The following is a 21,407-nucleotide window of genomic DNA, read 5'->3' as shown; positions in this document are numbered from 1 at the left end:
TGAATAATACTCCTATGAACATCTGGGTACAATCTTTCTGTGGATGTATGTTTTTACTTTTCTTGGACAGGTTCCTAGGAGGGGAATTATTTATTTTTTTTTTATAGAAACTGCCAAATTGTTTTCTAAAGTGGCTGTATCATCTACAGTGAATTTTTAATATGAAAATTATAACAGTGGAATGAACACTAGATATGAAGATAGGAATTCTTTCTATAATCCATTTCTTTACCATCAGCTGGCTGTGTGACTCTGGGTAAATGATTTATCTACTCTGGCCCTCAGTAAATCAAAGGGTTGGTAAACAATCTCTAAAACTCATTTCCCATGAAGCTTAAAAAAACCCAGTGCCTTAAATCGCTAACTAAAAATTAACATATATTGGGGATTCAGGATACATTTCACTATGACTTCTTCTCTTTCCATTTACCATGCCTTGTCTGGCCCTTACTAGTCCTGGCCTTTGCCAGCCCTGGCCCTTATTAGCCCTAAGCACAGTGATGCTATCACTACTGAAAATAGGTGACTTTATAATGTTATGGCCTATAGTATAAGGTCTGCTATCTCAAGCTCTCTGGCAAAAATACAGAAAAGGTGTCAGGGGCAGCTGGCGAATTCCTCGGATATGCTGTGTATGGAGGGAAAATGATGCTTCAGTAAAAAAGCCAAGTGGTAGGATGGGAACCCAAGGTTGAAGTTTGTGGGCAGAACACAGACCACTTAAGTCCATGGAGAATGACTGGGCACAAGAGACACAGATGTTGAAGAAGAGACCCACACCTCTGTCTTTTAACTTGAGACTATCAAGGTGTGAATGATAATTATAATTAACTGACATATGATATTAAGGAAACCTGTTAACCCTGAAATTTGATGATAGATACTGGCGAGCTAGTAAATAAAAAAAAAATAGACTGGGGAAAACCTAGAAATTGAGTGTGGCTATGTAAAATTAGTAATACTAAAAAACTACTACCACTGCCGTCGAGTTGAGTTTCCGTAGTAATACTACATAAGCCATTTATATTAAATGTTTGACATTTATGCATAATTGCCATCAAGTAAAATAAAGGCTACACATGCACTCACTCTTGAGTGTTTGTGTCACATGCTAAACAAAATGCATGCACACATTCGTAGTAAACCTGCGATCTACACGATATATTCAAATAGCAGCTGAATGAACACACTAAATTCTGTTTCCCGCTCATTAGCACTGTCAGAGGAATTCAGCTTATAAGTACACAACAGCATTTTCATAATGACGCTAACAGAAATTTCTCTTTGTTAAAAAATACTGGCTGATCTTACATAACACAATATTAATGCAGCTCCAATCATTTAAATCACTGTACGATTTTATTTTTGTATGATTCCATGTGAACATTAAAAAAAAAAAAACTAAGGTTTTAGGTCTAGTTAACCTCTAAATAATAGCTAAAAGAATATAATCTCAAATATAGACAAGATTCAAAACGGCATCCCAAAAGAGAAAAAAGGTTAAAGAATAACGTAAAACTTACAAATATTTTAATCTTAGGCTTTGCCATGTAGCTCATATGACTCCAACATTAGTCACCTATCTATTGCAGAGAGCTAAGCAGAGATGGATGTTGGTGGCTGCACCTATTTGTCTTTTTTAAGCCAAAATACAGGCCCTTTAAACGCAAAATGTTCTGAAAAACAGGTCTGAAAGCCTAATGTCTGAGTCAAATATTAGATTTACATAAGGGGGTGTGTGTTTCATCATCACAGAGATAACTACATTTTAAATCTCTATTTATGGTTCTCTCTATCAGGAGTTGCCATTCCTGGGCCAGGCAAGCTGGCAGTGGGCAAGAAACAACACAGGCCAGGTGGACTCTGGGGTGAAAGGAAGTTATCAATAATGGGATCTGTCTCGTGTCTCCCTTTTCACAGAGCTGGTAGAAGACAGACTGCTTCTGCATCTTAAATCCTCCAACTAGGATAGGCAGGTCCCTAGTAGTTGCAGTAGGTGCTGACCTTCATGTAAAACTCCCGTCTATGCCTACTCATGCCCCGGGGCTCTCTGAATTCTCAGCAGACAAGAGCACACCAGCCTACAAGACCAAAGATATCCCCACTCCTACCATCTTGCACTGGACAACCTGGTGGCACGGTGCTTAAGAGCTACGACTGCTAACAAAAAGGTCAGTAGTTCGAATCCACCAGGCACTCCTTGGAAACCCTATGGGGCAGTTCTACTCTGTCCTATAGGGTTGCTGTGAGTCGAATCGACTCGATAGCAACACACTTCGCTTTTTTTTTTTTTTTTTGGTTTACCATCCTGAAAAGATTTGCTTTGTCCCCTTAACAGACAGCTCAAAATCCCTAAATAATTAGCTACTGTAAGTGAGGTCAAACTTAGCATACAAATGCTTAGAAGTGTCAAGAAACAATATGCGTAAGTAGAAATCTTAGGAAAGCTAAACCTGTGCAAAGTCAAGGAGTGCCTTTGTAAGTGGGCTGAACAGCTTCATTACTCAGGGAATCAGATTATAAACAAACCAAAATAAAAACAGAGGAGGATAATTTTTAAAATGAAGTTCAAAAAAATAGTAATTTATCTGTAATCAGTGGTTCACCCAAGAAAGAAATAACTTATAAGCACTTTCAGCATCATTCATATGTAATGTCTCATTTTTACAATGTTTTCTTACAGATTAAACAGGTTTTTTGGGAAGCAATTTTAAACTAACCTTTGGGTCACATTTACGTCTGAAAACTTAGTACTACGAATATAAATACAACTCCAAAGTCCTCTGTCTGAAATATAAAGTTTTAAGGAGCTCTTTAAATTTTTTTGCTTCACAGTCCGGTATTTCAGTGCTTCTAATAACATCTCTAATGAACCAAGGGTGGTTATTAATTAGTACTCATTTATCCACACCCTCCTGCCCGGTCCCCAGGAAAAAAAAAAAAAAGCCCATTGCCATCGAGTTGATTTTGACTCACAGCAACACTACAGTACGTACAGAACAGAACTGCCCCACAGGTTTTCCAACGAGTGCCTGATGGGTTCGAGCTGCTGGCCTTTTTAGTTAGCAGCACCTACGGCCAATGGTAGCTATTTATTTTGGAAAACAATGTTAAAGCTGTAGTGCACAGCTGTGAAAGTCGTTTAATCGAGCTAACTGTCAAACTAGTTTATCAAACTTTTAAATTATTCCTCTTTCAGTTTAACTGTTGTCTATTTTTATGAAGAGGATGGGTAAAGAGGAAGGTAAACAGCATTAAAAAAAAAACTTTACAAATATTAAACATGTATCCTGCTAGTAAACTAGAGACGCATCTTCAAAAGTTAAACTCATTAAAAAAAAAAAAAAAACAAGCAAATGAGCCCTATAGCGAGTAGCTGTCAGAACATGTTTGAACTGCTTTCCCAAGCTTCACCACCAGACAAGTTTCTATCAACAAGAAATAAACTTAAGTGTTTTCAAACAGGGTTCACTTTCAAACCATGAAATAAATACAGGCTAAGCAGGTTTTTACACAAAGACAGTAAACAGAAAAGTAACAAAAGTCTCTACTTCAGAATCACAGAAGAAAACTGATTTAGCATTCGTGGATCCAATATTACTGGTAAAGTGAGTGGAAAAGCACACAATACGGTGTCAAAAAACCTAGCTAGAAGACAGCTACACGACTTTAGCTCAGAATCATAATTTGCATTGACTGTAAAATGGGGCGAAAATCTCTCTTAGGGCTGTAAAGGTGTATTTAAGACAAACAGTGTAGATGTAAAAAATTCTACTTACAGATCCTTTCCATTTATTTTAAGGACTGTCTATTAAGATAGCTGACAAATCAAAATTCCAGCCATGTTTCTCTTAAGTTGTGTTGTTGTTGCGTGCCATCAGATACGGCTCACGGTGACCCTGTAGGACAGAGGAGAACTGTCCGATAGGGTTTCCCAGGCTGTAATCTTTATGGCAGGAGACTACCAGGTCTTTTCTCTCGAAGAGCAGGTGGTGGGTTCAAATTGCTGACCTTTCGGTTAGCGGCTGAGTCCTTAACCACTATGCCATCTGAGCTCCTTTTATGCTCTGTAAATGGTACCAAATCATAAAATACTGTATGTATGTATAGAAGTTGAACACCTGAGAAGTTCTGGTAATGTTCTCTACTCCGAATTTTATAAGAGACCTTCGAGGTCTCTGAGCAATGGAATTATAAGACTATCTTCTGGGCAAGTAATCAGAAGGATTGAAGTTCAGTGGTTAGCAGAGCACCAACTCTAGAGCTAGCCTGTCTGAATCCTGTCTCTGTCCTTCATTAGCTGTAACCTTAATACTTGGGTCTCAGTTTCCTCATCTGTAAAATAACATCTACCTCAAAATGCTACTCCGCTTCTAGTTTCGAAAGAACGGCTTTTATAAGACCGATTCCCCTGCCCAGAACAACTATAAAAGCTGTATAAAAAAATTTATTTTAGAACTACCACTTGTTTAAAAGCATCAAAGAGCAACAAAGACCACCCGGATGTAAAGGACTGCAATTTTGGAGAAAATGCAAGTACACTGAGGTGAACTTCTCATTCACTTCTGCTAGTTCCTTTGGATCATAAAAGACCAAGCAGAAAGTCACAGCTGCGGTTGGCTACCAAGCAGGTAGGACTTAACAGGCTAAGGTTCTGAAGAGAACTGAAAAGAAAAGAGCCAGAAATTCTACAAGTACTTTTTTGACAAGATGTTTACTGACACCTCACGCAAGCAACAGGGTGAGACACCAAAAACAAAACAAATTTCCCCCCTCCCCCAAACAAAAACCCAGAAATCAGCACCAGGAGGCTAAAGAACTAAAGACTGTTGGTAGTCTCGGCATAATAAGGTAGAGAGGAAGCTGGTAAACACACCACACTTTCAGTGGAGACCCCAGAAGGGTTGTGCCTTATGAGTAAAGCTATGTTCTGGAAATAGAATGCGAACTGAAAACAGACCAATCCTAAGAAAGCCTGAAGTGGATGGGGGGGAGGGGGAAAGGGACCACTGCTGTAGAGTCGATTCTGACTCACAGTGACCCTACAGGACAGAGCAGAACTGCCCCATAGGGTTTTCTAGGAACGGCTGGTGGATATGAACTGCCAACCTCTTGGTCAGCAGCCGTACTTCTTAACCACTGCACCACCAAGGCTCCGAATAGCCAGTCTCAACTAGAGCACAGTGATCACCCCATACTCTGCCTGTCTGCCAGAAGGAATTTTTTTTTTCCTGAAGAAAAACAGTATCATCCAGAGCCTACACAATTTTTCATATGCTAAATAAATTTTTTTATTAGTTTATATCAGCATTCAACCCAAAATTATCATGCATGCCAGTACACACACAGAAAATCAAATTATCAAGCATACCAACGTACGTACACAGACACACACACAGAGACACACACACAGACACACACACAGACACAGACACACACACACAGACACACACACACAGACACACACAGACACACAGACACACATACACAGACACACACACACAGACACAGACACACACAGACACAGACACAGACACAGACAGACACAGACACACACACACACACCCACCCCAGAATCAAATGGCTGAAAACCAAAAGGGAAAAAAATCAGGAAGTCAAAGTGTTCTAAGGCCCTTAAACTACCCAGAAGGATCCATGGGTGATGGAAACGGTTAAGTGCTCCCTGCTACCCGAAAGGTTGCCAATTTAAATCCACCCACAGGCACACCAGGAGGAAGGTCTGATTACCTACATCTGAAACATCAATCACTGAAAACCCTGTGGAGCACAATTCTACTCTGACATGCATGGGGTCGCCATCAGTCTGAACTGACAACAACTGTTTTTTTTTCCTTTATTTTTTTTTTTTTTTACATTATCCAGAAAGTGGTAAAACAACTAAATTAAGGTAGACTACATAAGGATGTATGTTGTAATCTCTAGGGTAACTACTAAATGAATAACAGAAGACTTTTTTTTTTTTTATAGAAATAACAAGCTTATGGGAAGGAAAATGAGATAATAAAAAACACCTGATTAATCTAAAAGAAGGGAAGAACTGTTAGAGAAGAAATTAAGAACAGAAGAAACAAATAGGAAAATCCAGTTGCTACTGCTCTTAGGTGCTGTTGGTCAGTTCTGATTCATACTAACCACATATACAAAAGAATGAAAACACTGCCTGGTACCCTCCTCATAATCATTGCTTTGCTTGAGCCCATTGTTGCAGCCACTGTATCAATCCATCTCGTTAAGGGTCTTCGTCTCTTTCACTAACCCTCTACCAAGCATGATGTCCTTCTCAAGGACTGTTCCCTCCTGGTAACACGTCCAAAGTACATGAGATGAAGTCTCCCCATCCTTGCTTCTAAAGAACATTCTGGCTGCACTTCTTCCAATACAGGTATGTTCATTCTTCTGGCAGTCCATGGTATATTTAATATTCTTTGCCAAAACCATAATCCAAAAGCATCAATTCTTCTGGGTCTCCCTATGCATTGTCCAGCTTTCATATGCATATAAGGCAACTGAAAATACTATGGCTTGGGTAGGGTGCACCTTAGTGCTCAAAGTGACATCTCTGCTTTTTAACACTTCAAGAGGTCTTCTGCCTAATGTGATATGTTGTTTCATTTCTTGACTGTTGCTTCCATAGGCATTGACTGTGGATCCAAGTAAAATAAAATTCTTGGTAACTTCAATATTTTCTCCATTTATCATGATGTTGCTTATTGGTTTAATTGTGAGGATTTCTGTTTTCCTCATGTTGAGGTTTAGTCCGTACTGAAGGCTGTTGTCTTTGATTTTCAAAAATAAGTGCTTCAAGTCCTCTTCACTTTCAGCAAGCAAGGTTGTGCCATCTGCATATCGCAGGTTGTTAATGAGTCTTCCTCCAATCCTGATGCTGCGTTGTTCTTCACATAGTCCAGCTTCTTGGATTATTTCCTCAGCATACACACTGAATAAGTATGGTGAAAGGATACAACCCCAACACACAGCTTTCTTAACTTTAAACTATGCAATATCCCCTTGTTCTGTTTGAACGACTGTCTCTTGGTCTATGTACAGGTTCCTTATAGGTACAATTAAGTGTTCCGGAATTCCCACTCTTCCCAATGTTATCCATAACATGTTATGATCCACAAAGTCGAATTCTTTGCATAGCCAATGTAACACAGGTAAACATCTTTCTGGTATTCTCTCCTTTCGACCAAGATCCATCTGACATCAGCAATGATATCCCTTGTTCCGAATCCAGCTTGAATTTCTGGCAGTACTGCTACAACTGCTTCTGAATGATCTTCAGCAAAATTTTATTTGAGTGTCATATTGGTAAATCTGAATCTAAATGTACCAATAATTCATTTAATGTAAATGAGTTAAATGTTTCAACTTAAAGACAAAGATTGTCAGATGAGGTTAAAAAGCAGTAACTATGGTGCTTTCAAATGATACACCTTAATATAAGGACATCGAAGGGTTGAAAGGATAGCAAGACATTTACCATGCAAGCATTAACCAAAAGAAAGCTGATACAGTGTAATACCAGACCAAGTACTTACGAAAGAAGTATTACTAAAGATGAAAAGGGGTATTTCATAAAAATAAAATTAATTCAAAGATAAAATTCTAAATTTATATTCACTTTATAATAAAATCTCACAATACATAAACTAAAAGGAGAAACACATAATTCCACTAACAAATCTGAAGATTTTAACACATCTCGACAGCTGACAGGATAAGGAGACAAAAAATTTACTAAGCACATGCAAGAATTGAATATGATTAATAAATTTTACCAAACTGATAAAGTGCTTTATATAACAATTACAGATTAAAAAACTGGTTTTCACTGAAATTAAAAACCCTTCATCAAAAACACCATTCAGAGTGAAAATACAAGCCACAGAATGGGAGGAGATACCCTGCACTACATGTATCTGACACAGGACTTTTATCCAAAATATATCAACAAAAAAAAAGTAACTCACATTTTTTTTAAATGGTCAAGACGTGTGCACTTTTATGTTATATATCAACAAAAAAGTTTTCAAAAAAACAAAAAATCCAAAGACTTTAAAATTTGCTTAGGGCTAGTGGACTGTCAAGGGGATAGAATAACTGCTATGGAATCTAAGATTTTTGGTGAGTTTCAAAGGACTCCAATAAGTGAGGTCTTAAAAATCACTTAATATGGATTTCAATACCTCAGATTCAAAGTTGAGAAAAGAAACATACCATACTAAAGATTTCTAATACGCTTAGGTAGCTTTCAGTTGGATCATGGACAAATATGCTTTTTAAATTGTTGTTGAGTGCTGTCAAGTCAATTCTGACTCATAGCAACTCTACAGAACAGAGAAGAACTGTCTCACAGCGTTTCCTAGGCTGTGATCTTTATGGGAGGAGACTGCCAGGTCTTCTCTCCAAGGAGCCGCTGACAGGTTGGAACTGCTGATCTTTCGGTTAGCAGCCTTTTAAATTAGGCTTGAGAAGCCAGAATTATCTGCCCAAGTAGGAGTCCACGAAACAAAAATTACTCGATGAATGAAGAACCTGGAAAGAGGAACCATGGTATTTAGAACAGTGCTTAATATATAACACACTCAGTAAATATTTGTTGAATGAATGAATTTATCCTCATAGTACAAAGGTGAAATGTTACCTCAACTCTGGAAAGTCATAAATTTGCTAAACAGAGTCAAGAGAATTCCTCTGTGGTGAGGTGGTACAGCAAAATGGTAAAGACCATGGGTTTTGGAATCAAAAAAGATTTTGATCCATTTCTCTATCTACTCCAGCATTTAGTTTTTTGTGTGTTTTTTTTTATTAACTTTTATTGAGGTTCAAGTGAACGTTTACAAATCAAGTCAGACTGTCACATGTAAGTTTATATACACCTTACTCCGTACTCCCACTTGCTCTCCCCCTAATGAGTCAGCCCTTCCAGTCTCTCCTTTCGTGACAATTATGCCAGCTTCCAACTCTCTCTATCCTCCATCCCCCCTCCAGACAGGAGATGCCAACACAGTCTCAAGTGTCCACCTGATATAATTAGCTCACTCTTTCCAGCATTTAGTTTTAACTGTGATCTTTCCAGGTTAATCTCTCTATCCTCAGTTCTTAACCAATCTGACCTCAGTTTCTTCATCTACAAAATGAAGATTACAACACCTTTGAGGTGGGTATTTAAAACATTAAGACAGTGAAAACACAGTAAGATTTAAATTTCATTGCTTTCTCAAACTACTGTTTAAAAATAACAACAAAAAGATATTAAGGATTAAATGATTTAATATAAAGGCAGTCCCTGGGTTACAAACGCCCTATTTATATTATAGTTAAGATCAACCTCCCCTAAAGCCTATTATATTAAAAATTTGAGGTATGTATAATGATTCATAATAGCCAAGTGACAGTTTGCGGTGTGCATCAAAACATTATTATTATTACTGTATTATTATGTTAAGGACGATTTAGTGTATCTGGAAGTGTTTAATGTTTTTTATGCACAGAAAGAGACACTATACACTGTATACTAAAACAAACATTTGACTGACATTAGATACAAAACACACCCAACTGTTCCAACCTAGGTACAAATGTTACTTAAAAACAGACTCAGGAATGGAACACATTCGTAATCCGAGGACTACCTTACTACTTAAAGTGCTAAATGCAACGCTGGCATACATTCAGGGGCTATGGAGGTGTTATGTGCTATTATTAGGAGTATTATTAAGGTAGACTCACTAAGGTTCTATCGCCCATTTTAAGAGTTCTTGTTGAAATTTGTCATCAACTTAATACACCAAAGACCACCAAAAGTATGAACAAATCTGTCTTGGAAGAAATACAACTAGAATGCTCCTTAGAAGCAAGCATGGCGAAACTACATCTCACATATTTTGGACATGTTGTCAGGAGGAATCAGTCCCTGGAGAAGGACATCATGCTTGATAAAGCAGAGGGTCAGTAAAAAAGAGGAAGACCCTCAACAAGACGGACTGACACAGTGGCTGCAACAATGGGCTCAAGCATAACAACAATTATGAGGATGGTGCAGGACTAGGCAGTGTTTCCTTCTGTTGTACAAATGTTCGCTATGAGTTGAACCGACTCGACAGCACCTACCTAACACAGCAGCAGCCCACACCTCCTGTTTTCCTTCCCTACCATTCCCTGAATGCCACATTTAACTGTTCACTTTCAGTGTTGAAAGGGAAGAGATTAAAATGATCTAACCAAAGTATCCTTAACCAGATCCCATAGATGGGCTTCGGGGAACCCATAACCCCTTGGAGCTGCACGTAAAAGTGTGTGGTGTATATGTACACACATGCATACATTCATTCAGTGGTCTGTGAATTCTGACCATTCTTCAAGGGGTGTAATGACCTCCGAAAAGGTAAGCATAGCCCTTCTTTCCAGTGCATTTATTTTACAGATAAGGAAACAAAGTCTTTACCAAACCAAAAAAACCCAATGCCGTCAAGTCGATTCCGACTCATAGAGACCCTACAAGACAGAGTAGAACTGCCCCATAGAGTTTCCAAGGAGCGCCTGGCGGATCCGAACTGCAGACCTTTTCGTTAGCAGCTGTAGCACTTAACCACTATGCCACCAGGGTTTTTTACCAGAGAGGTTCAATGATTTAAGCAAATTACTGACAAGGCAGGAACAAAAACCTAGAGACTCTTAATCCGTCAATTTTTTTTTCACTACTCCAACCTTCCTATGTATACTGGCAGCAGTCCAGTTTATGTACAGAATTTTCACTTCCTTTACTACATCAAAAAGAAACGTGTGCTCTACTTCTGACTGCACCACAAGTAGCCATATTGGGCCGTGTAGACACTGAATACTTGCCCCCCTAAACACAATGTCAGACTGCTAATCACTACTGCACAGAAATAAAAAGTTCACGGGGCACAGTAATCGAGGTATTTATGGTTCTGTTAATTTTCTGAAAACGGTAGCTGAGATGGAAAGCAAGGAAACAAAAAAAAAACTATCAAGCACAGGACAATTAACCTTTATAGTATTTATAATGATCCCCTGGATTAATTTTACATAAAGAACTAGTACTTGGCTTTTGCCCTAACCATAAAATGATGGCGAGGGCATTGCATATTCTCAGTCACAAAATTAGAGCACATATGGGGAAAGGCTGTCTGAACAGACTCTTCTTAACAAAAGTAGAGCTGGTAAAAATATCTAATAGGTGTGACTCCAATGGCTCAAAAGCTACTGGATCCTACTTTCTCCTAAGATGTCATTTTGAAAGCAGGGAATATGCCAGAAGATTCTTAAGCAATCTATCAGTGCTTTTACAAAATAAGGCTATTTTCAAACTTACCTGAATATGAAATCTAGGATATCATGAAGAAACATTTTTTAGATGTGAAAGCACCAAAAGGAAGTAAAATAAACATAAAAAAAGCCCTTTCTCTTCGAGTGGATTTCAACTCACAGTGACCCTACAGAACAGAGTAAAGCTGCCTCATGGGATTTCCAAGGAGTAGCTGGTGGAATCGAACTGCACAACTTTTTGGTTACCAGCCAATCTTTTTTTTTTTTTTTTCATTTTTATTGTGCTTTAAGTGAAAGTTTACAAATCAAGTCAGCCTCTCATACAAAGATTTACATACGCCTTGCTATATATTCCTAGTTGCTTTCCCTCTAATGACACAGCACACTCCTTCCCTCCACTCCCTAATTTTCATGTCCATTCAGCCAGCTTCTAACCCCGCCTGCCTTCTCATCTCCTCTCTACAGGTGCTGCCCACACAGTCTCATGTGTCTTTTTGATCCAAGAAGCTCACTCTTCACCCGTATCATTTTCTGTCCCACAGTCCAGTCCAACCTGTCTGAAGAGTTCGCTTTGAGAATGGTTCCTGTCTTGGGCTAACAGAAGGCCTGGGGACCATGACCTTTGGGGTCTCAGTCAGACCAGTCAGACCATTCAGTCTAGTCTTTTTATGAGAATCTGAGGTCTGCGTCCCACTGTTCTCCCGCTCATCCAGGATTCTCTGTTGTGTTCCCTGTCAGGGCAGTCATCAGTTGTAGCCAGGCACCATCTCATTCTTCTGGTCTCAGGATGATGTAGTCTCTGGTTCATGTGGCCTTTTCTGTCTCTTGGGCTCATAATTACCTCATGTCTTTGGTGTTCTTCATTCTCCTTTGGTCCAGGTAGGTTGAGACCAACTGATGCAACTTGGATGGCCACTTGCTAGTGTTTTAGACCCAAAACACCACTCTTCAAAGTGAGATGCAGAATGTTTCCTTAATAGGTTTTATTATGACAATTGACTTAGATGCCCCCTGAAACCATGGTCCCCAAACCTTCGTCCCTGCTACGCTGGCCTTCGAAGCGTTCAGTTTATTCAGGAAACTGCTTTGCTTTTGGTTTAGTCCAGTTGTGCTGACCTCTCCTATATTGTGTGTTGTCTTTCCCTTTACCTAAAACAGTTCTTACCGACTATCTGATTAGTGAAAAACCCTCTCCCTCCTTCCCTCCCTCCCCACTCTTGTAACCATCAAAGAATATTTTCTTCTCTGTTTAGACTATTTTTCAAGTTCTTATAATAGTGGTTTCATACAATATTTGTCCTTTTGCAACTAATTTCACTCAGCTTAATGCCTTCCAGATTCCTCCATGTTATGAAATGTTTCAAAAATTCATCATTGTTCTTTATCGATGCATAGTATTGCATTGTGTGAATATACCATATTTATCTTTTCATCCGTTGATGGGCACCTTGGTTGCTTCCACCTTTTTGCTATTGTAAACAGTGCTGCAATGAACATGGGTGTGCATATATCTGTCCCTGTAAAGGCTCTTATTTCTCTAGGATATATTCCAAGGAGTAGGACTGCTGGATCGTATGGTAGCTCTATTTCTAGTTTTTTAAGGAAGTGCCAAATCGATTTCCAAAGTTGTTATAACATTTTACATTCCCACCAGCAGTGTGTAAGCGTTTCAGTCTCTCCACAACCTCTCCGACATTGATTATTTTGTGTGTTTTGGATTAATGCCAGCCTTGTTGGAGTGAGATGAAATCTCATTGCAGTTTTGATTTGCATTTCTCTAATGGCTAACGATTGTGAGCATTTCCTCATGTATGTTAGCTACCTGAATGTCTTCTTTAGTGAAGTACCTGTTCATGTCCTTTCTCCATTTTTTAATAGGGTTATTTGTCTTTTTGTAGTTGAGTTTTTGCAGTATCATGTAGACTTTAGAGATAAGATGCTGATCGGAAATGTCATAGCTAAAAACTTTTCCCCAGTCTGTAGGTAATCTTTTTATTCTTTTGCTGAAGTCTCTGGATGAGCATAGGTGTTTGATTTTTAGGAGCTCCCAGTTATCTAGTTTCTCTTCTGCATTGTTAGTAATGTTTTGTATACTGTTTACGCCATATGTTAGGGCTCCGAAAGTTGTTCCTATTTTTTCTTTCATGATCTTTATCGTTTTAGATTTTATATTTAGGTTTTTGATCCATTTTCAGTTTTTGTGCATGGTGTGAGGTATGGGTCTTGTTTAATTTTTTGCAGATGGATATCCAGTTATGCCAGCATATTTGTTAAAGAGACTATCCTTTCCCCATTTAACTGACTTTGGGCCTTTGTCAAGTATCAGCTGCTTTTATGTAGATGGCTTTATGTCTGGATTCTCAATTCTGTTCCACTCGTCTATGTATCTGTTGCTGTACCAGTACCAGGCTGTCTGACTACTGTAGCAGTATAATAGGTTCTAAAATTAGGTAGAGTGAGGCCTCCAACTTTGTTCTTCTTTTTCAGTAACACTTTACTTATTCGAGGCCTCTTTCCCTTCCATGTGAAGTTGGTGATTTGTTTCCCTGTCTCATTAAAAAATGTCACTGGAACTTGGATCAGAATGACAATGTTCATTCAGTCCTCCTATCCATGAGCAAGGTATGTCTTTCCACTTACGTAGGTCTCTTGGTTTCTTGCAGAAGTGTATTGTAGTTTTCTTTGTATAAGTCTTTTACATCTCCGGTAAGATTTATTCCTAAGTATTTTATTTTCTTGGGGGCTACTGCAAATGGTATTGATTTGATGATTTCCTCTTCAATGTCCTTTTTGTTGGTGTAGAGGAATTCAACTGACTTTTGTATGTTTTTCTGTATCCTGACACTCTGCTGAACTCTTCTATTAGTTTCAGTCGTTTTCTTGAGAATTCTTTAGGGTTTTCTACGTGTAAGATCATGTCATCTGCAAACAGAGATATTTTACTTCTTCCTTATCAATCTGGATTCCCTTTATTTCTGTATCTAGCCTATTTGCTCTGGCTAGGACCTCTAGCACAATGCTGAGTAAGACGGGTTAAAAGAGCATCCCTGTCTGGTTCCCGATCTCAAGGGGAATGCTTTCAGACTCTCCATTCAGGATAATGTTGGCTGTGTATAAATGCCCTTTATTATGCTGAGGAATTTTCCTTCTAGTCCTATTTTGCTGAGAGTTTTTAGCATGAATGGGTGCTGAACCTTGTCAAATGTTTTTTCTGCATCAATTGATAAGATCATGCGGTTCTTGTTTTAACAGTGGAACTCTTGATCACTGCATCACCAGGGCTAAACAGGAGAAATAAAGACCCACAAATTCCACTGTCTCCATGTTCTCATCCTATCTTCTGACCTTCAGTGGCTCACTAATCCTCCTTGGTAAATTTAGCAAATAGACTACAGTATTTCCCTCAAATCTGTTCTGCCATAACTACAACATTCATACTAAGGACCAATCTGACACATTACTCAGAATTCTAAATTTTCAACTCCCAATTTATCAGGATTCCCTTGGACCACATACCGATATATGCAAACTTTGAAGCTCATTAGAAGACGGCATAACTCTGACACTGACGATGATCCTTTATCTTCTCACTTCCACTTTGTTATACTTAAATGAACCTGCTCTTCACTGAATTTTCATGTCTACTGATTCCTAATATCTAATACTTCTATTTCCTGGGACACTACAATTCACTTTTGTCCCTAAACAGCACAGACCCACAATCAAGCATTTAAACAACAATACTAATTCGCCCCACCAAGAGAATGAGGAGATAACTGAACAATATCATTAAGATCACACTCAAGTAAAATTCTGCTTAAGATCATTCTAAAGAGATTGCAGCCATACATCGACTATGAACTGCCAGAAATTTAAGCCGGGTTCAGAAAAGGATGTGGAGCAAGGGGTATGCATCTACACTGAAAGCAGAGAATACCAAAAAGATGTTTAGTTGTGTTTTATTGACTATGCAAGGGCATTCAACTGTGTGGATCATAACAAATTATGGATAACCTTGGGAAGAATGGGAATTCCAGAACACTTAGTTGTACTCATTAGGAACCCGTACATAGACCAACAGGCAGTCATTCAAACAGAACAAGAGGATACTGCATGGTTTAAGTCAAGAAAGGTGCGTGTCAGGGTTGTAGCCTTTCACAATACTTATTCAATCCGTATGCTGAGCAAATAATCAGAAAATCTGGACTACATGAAGAAGAATGCGGCATCCAGATTGGAGGAAGACTCATTAACATCCTGCGATATGCAGATGACACAACCTTGCTTGCTGAAAGCGAAGAGGACTTGAAGCACTTACTGATGAAGATCAAAAATTACAGCCTTCAGTATGGACTATACCTCAACATAAAGAAAACAAAAATTTTCACAACTGAACCAGTAAGCAACATCATAATAAATGGAGAAAATATTGAAGTTGTCAAGGATTTCATTTTACTTGGATCCACAATCAATGCCCACAGCAGCAGCAGTCAAGAAATCAAACAACGCACACATCGTGCGGTTGGCAACCAATGGCACAAAACAATATGTGTATTGTTTAGTGAGAAACTAATTTGCTCAGTAAACCTTCATCTAAAGCATAATAAAATCTGAAACTTGCTCTTTAATGTCAAGTAGCTAAAATGAAAGGAAGAAAAAGTGTTGAACAGAAGATTTCAAAGGGCGGCTCCAAAAGACAAAGCAAAGTTTTACAATTACATGTGCAAAGACCTAGAGATGGAAAACCAAAAGGGAAGAACACACTCAGTATTTCTCAAGCTGAAAGAAGAGGAAAAAAAAATTCAAGCCTCAAGTTGCAATACTGAAGAATTCTATGAAGAAAATATTAAACGACTCAGGAAGCATCAAAAGAAGATGGGAGGAATATACCAAATCACTATACCAAAAAGAATTAATCCACGTTCAACCATTTCAGGAGGTACCGTATAAGCAGGAACCAAGGGTACTGAAGGAAGAAGTCCAAACTGCACTGAAGACAATGGCTCAAAACAAGGCTCCAGGAATTGAAGGAATACCAAAGTGTCTTAATAAATGGATGCAGCCCTGGAAATACTCACTCGTCTATGCCAAGAAATTTGGAAGACACCTACCTGGCCACCTGACTAGAAGAGATCTATATTTATGCCTATCCCCAAAAGTGATTCCACCGAATGCGGAAATCATCAAACAGTATCATTAATATCAAACGTAAGTAAAATTTTCCTAAAGATCACTTAAAATCAGCTGCAGTAGTATCTTCTAGGAAGGGCCTGGCAGTCTACTTCTGAAAAACATTAGCCAGTGAAAACCTTATGAATAGCAGCGGAACACTGGTCTGATATAGTGCTGGAAGGTGAGACCCCCAGGTTGGAAGGCACTCAGGAGATGACTGGGGAAGAGCTGCCTCCTCAAAGTAGAGTCGACCTTAATTACGTGAATGGAGTAAAGCTTTCGGGACCTTCATTTGCTGATGTTGCACGACTCAAAATGAGAAGAGAAAGGTGCAAACATCCATTAATAATCGGAACCTGGAATGTACGAAGTATGAATCTAGGAAAATTAGAAATCGCCAAAAATGAAATGGAATGCATAAACATCGATATCCTAGCCATCAGTGAGCTGAAATGGACTGGTATTGGCCATTTTGAATCGGACAATCATACAGTCTACTATGCTGGGAATGACAACTTGAAGAGGAATGATGTTGCATTCATCGTCAAAAAGAATGTTTCAACATCTATCCTGAAGTACAACACTGTCAGTGATAGCATAATATCCATACGCCTACAAGGAAGACCAGTTAATATGACAATTATTCAAATTTACACACCAACCACTAGCGCCAAAGATGAATAGAAGATTTTTACCAGCTGCTGCAGTCTGAAATTGATCGAACATGCAATCAAGATGCATTGATAATTACTGGCGATTGGAATGCAAAAGTTAGAAACAAAGAAGGATGATCAGTCGTTGGAAAATATGGCCTTGGTGACAGAAACAATGCTGGAGATCGAATGATAGAATTTTGCAAGACCAACGACTTCTTCATTGCAAATACTTTCTTTCACCAACATAAATGGCAACTATACACACGGACCTCGCCAGATGGAACACACAGAAATCAAATTGACAACATCTGCGGAAAGAGACGGTGGAAAAGCTCAATATCATCGTTCAGAACAAGGTCAGGGGCCAACTATGGAACAGACCATCAATCGCTCATATGCAAGTTCAAGCTGAAACTGAAAAAAAATCAGAGCAAGTCCACGAGACCCAAAATATGACCTTGAGTATATCCCACCTGAATTTAGAGACCATCTCAAGAACAGATTTGACCCATTGAACACTAGCGACCGAAGACCAGTCGAGTTGTGGAATGACATCGAGGACATCATCCATGAATAAAGTAAGAGGTCACTGAAAAGACAGGAAAGAAAGAAAAGACCAAGATGGATGTCACAGGAGACTCTGAAACTTGCTCTTGAGCGTCGAGCAGCTAAAACAAAAGGAAGAATTGATGAAGTAAAGAAGTGAAGAGAAGATCTCAAAGGGCCTCCCGAGAACACAAAGTAAAGTATTATAATGACATGTACAAAGAGCTGGAGATGGAAAACCAAAAGCGAAGAACACGCTCGGCATTTCTCAACCTGAAAGAACTGAAGAAAAAATTCAAGTCTCGAGTTGCAATAGTGAAGGATTCCATGAGGAAAATATTCAACGACACAGGAAGCATCAAAAGAAGATGGAAGGAATACACAAAGTCATTATACCAAAAAGAATTAGTCGCTATTCAACCATTTCAAGAGCTGGCATATGATCAGGAACCAATGGTACTGAAGGAAGAAGTCCAAGCTGCTCTGAAGGCATTGGTGAAAAACAAGGCTCCAGGAATTAATGAAATATCAATTGAGATGTTTCAACAAACAGATGCAGTGCTGGAGGTGCTCACTCGTCTATGCCAAGAAATATGGAAGACAGCTTCCTGGCCAACTGACTGGAAAAGATCCATATTTATGCCTATTCCCAAGAAAGGTGATCCAACCAAATGTGGAAATTATAGAACAATATCATTAATATCACACGCAAGCAAAATTTTGCTGAAGATCATTCAAAAACGGCTGCAGCAGTATGTCAACAGCCAACTGCCTGAAATTCAAACCGGTTTCAGAAGAGGACATGGGACCAGGGATATCATTGCTGATGTCATATGGATCCTGGCTGAAAGAAAAGAATACCAGAAGGATGTTTACCTGTGTTTTACTGACTATGCAAAGGCATTCAACTGTGTGGATCACAACAAACTATGGATAACACTGCGAAGAATGGGAATTCCGGAACACTTAATTGTGCTCATGAGGAACCTTTACATAGATCAAGAGGCAGCTGTTCGGACAGAACAAGGGGATACTGATTGGTTTAAAGTCAGGAAAGGTGTGCGTCAGGGTTGTATTCTTTCACCATACCTATTTAATCTGTATGCTGAACAAATAATATGAGAAGCTGGACTATATGAAGAAGAACGGGACATTAGGATTGGAGGAAGACTCATTAAAAACCTGCGTTATGCAGATGATACAACCTTGCTTGCTGAAAGTGAAGAGGACTTGAAGCACTTACTAATGAAGATCAAAGACCACAGCCTTCAGTATGGATTACACCTCAACATAAAGAAAACAAAAATCCTCACAACTGGACCATGAGCAACATCAGGATAAACGGAGAAAAGACTGAGGTTGTCAAGGATTTCATTTTACTTGGATCCACAATCAAGAGCCATGGAAGCAGCAGTCAAGAAATCAAAAGACACGTTGCATTGGGCAAATCTGCTGCAAAGGACCTCTTCAAAGTGTTGAGGATCAAAGATGTCACCCTGAAGACTAAGGTGCGCCTGACCCAGCCCATTGTATTTGCAATCGCATCATATGCACGTGAAAGCTGGGCAATGAATAAGACTGAATAAGAGCTGAAGCCTTTGAGTTGTGTTGTTGGCAAAGAATATTGAATATACCATGGACTGCCAAAAGAACAAACAAATCTGTCTTAGAAGTGCAGCCAGAATGCTCCTTAGAGGCAAGGATGGTGAGGCTGCATCTTACATACTTCGGACATGTTGTCAGGAGGGATCAGTCCCTGGAGATGAACATCATGCTTGGCAGAGCACAGGGTCAGCGGAAAAGAGGAAGACCCTCAATGAGGTGGATTGACACAGTAGCTTCAACAATGAGCTCAAACATAACTATGATTGCAAGCGTGGTGCAGGACCGGGCAGTGTTTCGTTCTGTTGTGCATAGGGTCGCTATGAGGCTGAACTGACTCGATGGCACCTTACAACAACAAATTATCTGAACCCACGGCTGTCTAGTCGGTTCCAATTCATAGCGACCCTACAGGACAGAGTAAAACTGCCCCACAGAGTTCCCAAGGAGCACCTGGCATATTCAAACTGCGGACCTCTTGGTTAGCAGCTGTGGCACTTAGCCACTAAGCCACCAGGGTTTCCTAACACATATTTATATGTTGTAAATCCTAACCTCTATGCCTGTGGTTATAATCCCATTTGGGAGTGAGCTGTTTTTGTTATGTTAATGAGGTAGGATTAGTGCAGGGTATATCCTGAGTCAAATTCTTTTGAGATATAAAACAGATTAAACAAGGAAGCAGAACAGAGATGGGATAAGACAGATGCCTGGACACCTGGAGATTACCAAGGAATCATGAAACAGAAGCGAAAGAAACAAGGACCTTCCTCCATAGCTGACAGAGAGAAAGAAAGACTTCCCCTAGAGCTGGCACCCTGAATTTTGACTTTTTGCCTTCTGAACTGCGAGAAAATTAATTTGTTTGTTAAAGCCAAAAAAAGCAATCAAACAATGCATTGCATGAGGCAAATCTGCTGCAAAAGACTTCTTTAAAAGCAAAGATGTCACTTTAAGGACTATGGTGAGCCTGACTGAAGCCATGGTATGTTCAATTGCCTCATATGCAAGTGAAAGCTGGAGAATGAATCAGGAAGGCCAAAGAGTTGATGCACTTGCACTATGGTGTTGGAGAAGAATACTGAATATGCCATGGACTGCCAGAAGAACAAACAAATCCGTTTTGGAAGAAGTATAGCTAGAATATTCCTTAGACGCAAGGATGGCAATACTTGTCTCACATACTTTGGCCATGTTATCAGGAGGGACCAGTCCCTGGAGAAGGGCATCTTGCTTGGTAAAGTAGATTTTCAGCAAGAAAGAGGAAGACCTTCAATTAATGAATTGACACGGTGGCTGCAACAATGGGCTCAAGCGTAACAATCATTTTCAGGATGGCTCAGGACCCAGCAGTGTTTTGTCATGTTGTACATAATATCATCGCTATGAGTCAGAACTGACTTGAGGGCCCCCTAACAACAATTATCCCTCAATACTGCAAGCAAATCCTATCAGTAACAGTAGGTGTTCCTTATTTTGAACTTCCTTCTCCCAGACTGGAAGAAGTTAAGAACTCTGCTGATTGGCTCCTCTACGCAAAATTTGTGCTAACTCACCTAAGTTATACCCTAAAAACTGTAAGTAATCGTTTTATTAATACCTAGTTGACTCCAGCATGGTGGGTATTCCAAACTTTCCCTGTTCTCTTTGTATTAGTTTCCTACGGCTCCTGTAACAAATTACCATTAACTTAGTGGCTTAAAGTTTATTCTCTTAAATTCTGGAGATAAGAAAGTTCTGAGATCAGTTTCACCGGGCTAAAGTTAAGATGCCCAAAGGACTGGTTCCTTCTGGAGGCTCTGTGGGGAAAATCCACTTACGCGCCTTTTTCAACTTCTAGTGGCTGCCTGCATTCCTTGTCCTGTGGCCCCTTCCTCATCCTCAAAGTGCATCACCTCCAATCTCTGCTCCCATCATCACATTGCCTTCTTCTCTGACTCCTCCTTCATGCTCTTACTGTGATTACATCAAGTTCACCCAGATAATCCAGGATAATCTCCTCATCTCTGGATCCTTAATCTAATCATACCTGGAAACTCCTTTGTGCTATGGATGGGGACATGTTTGGGGGTCGTTCTTCAGTATACCACAATCCTCAAGCTCCCAATGCATCAC

The 21,407-nt window shown here is 39.4% G+C and overlaps 1 protein-coding gene across 6 annotated transcripts in view; it reads right to left on the bottom strand.

The window, feature by feature from the left end:
* CUL3 (cullin 3) overlaps positions 1 to 21,407 on the bottom strand; it is a 133,372-nt gene that overhangs the window by 55,498 nt on the left and 56,467 nt on the right. The window lies entirely within an intron of this gene.

Source organism: Loxodonta africana, chromosome 6, assembly GCF_030014295.1.
Source record: "Loxodonta africana isolate mLoxAfr1 chromosome 6, mLoxAfr1.hap2, whole genome shotgun sequence".
NCBI classification, from domain to species: domain Eukaryota; kingdom Metazoa; phylum Chordata; class Mammalia; order Proboscidea; family Elephantidae; genus Loxodonta; species Loxodonta africana.
Note: the sequence above shows the minus strand (reverse complement) of the source record. Positions and strands in the feature narration are given on the sequence as shown.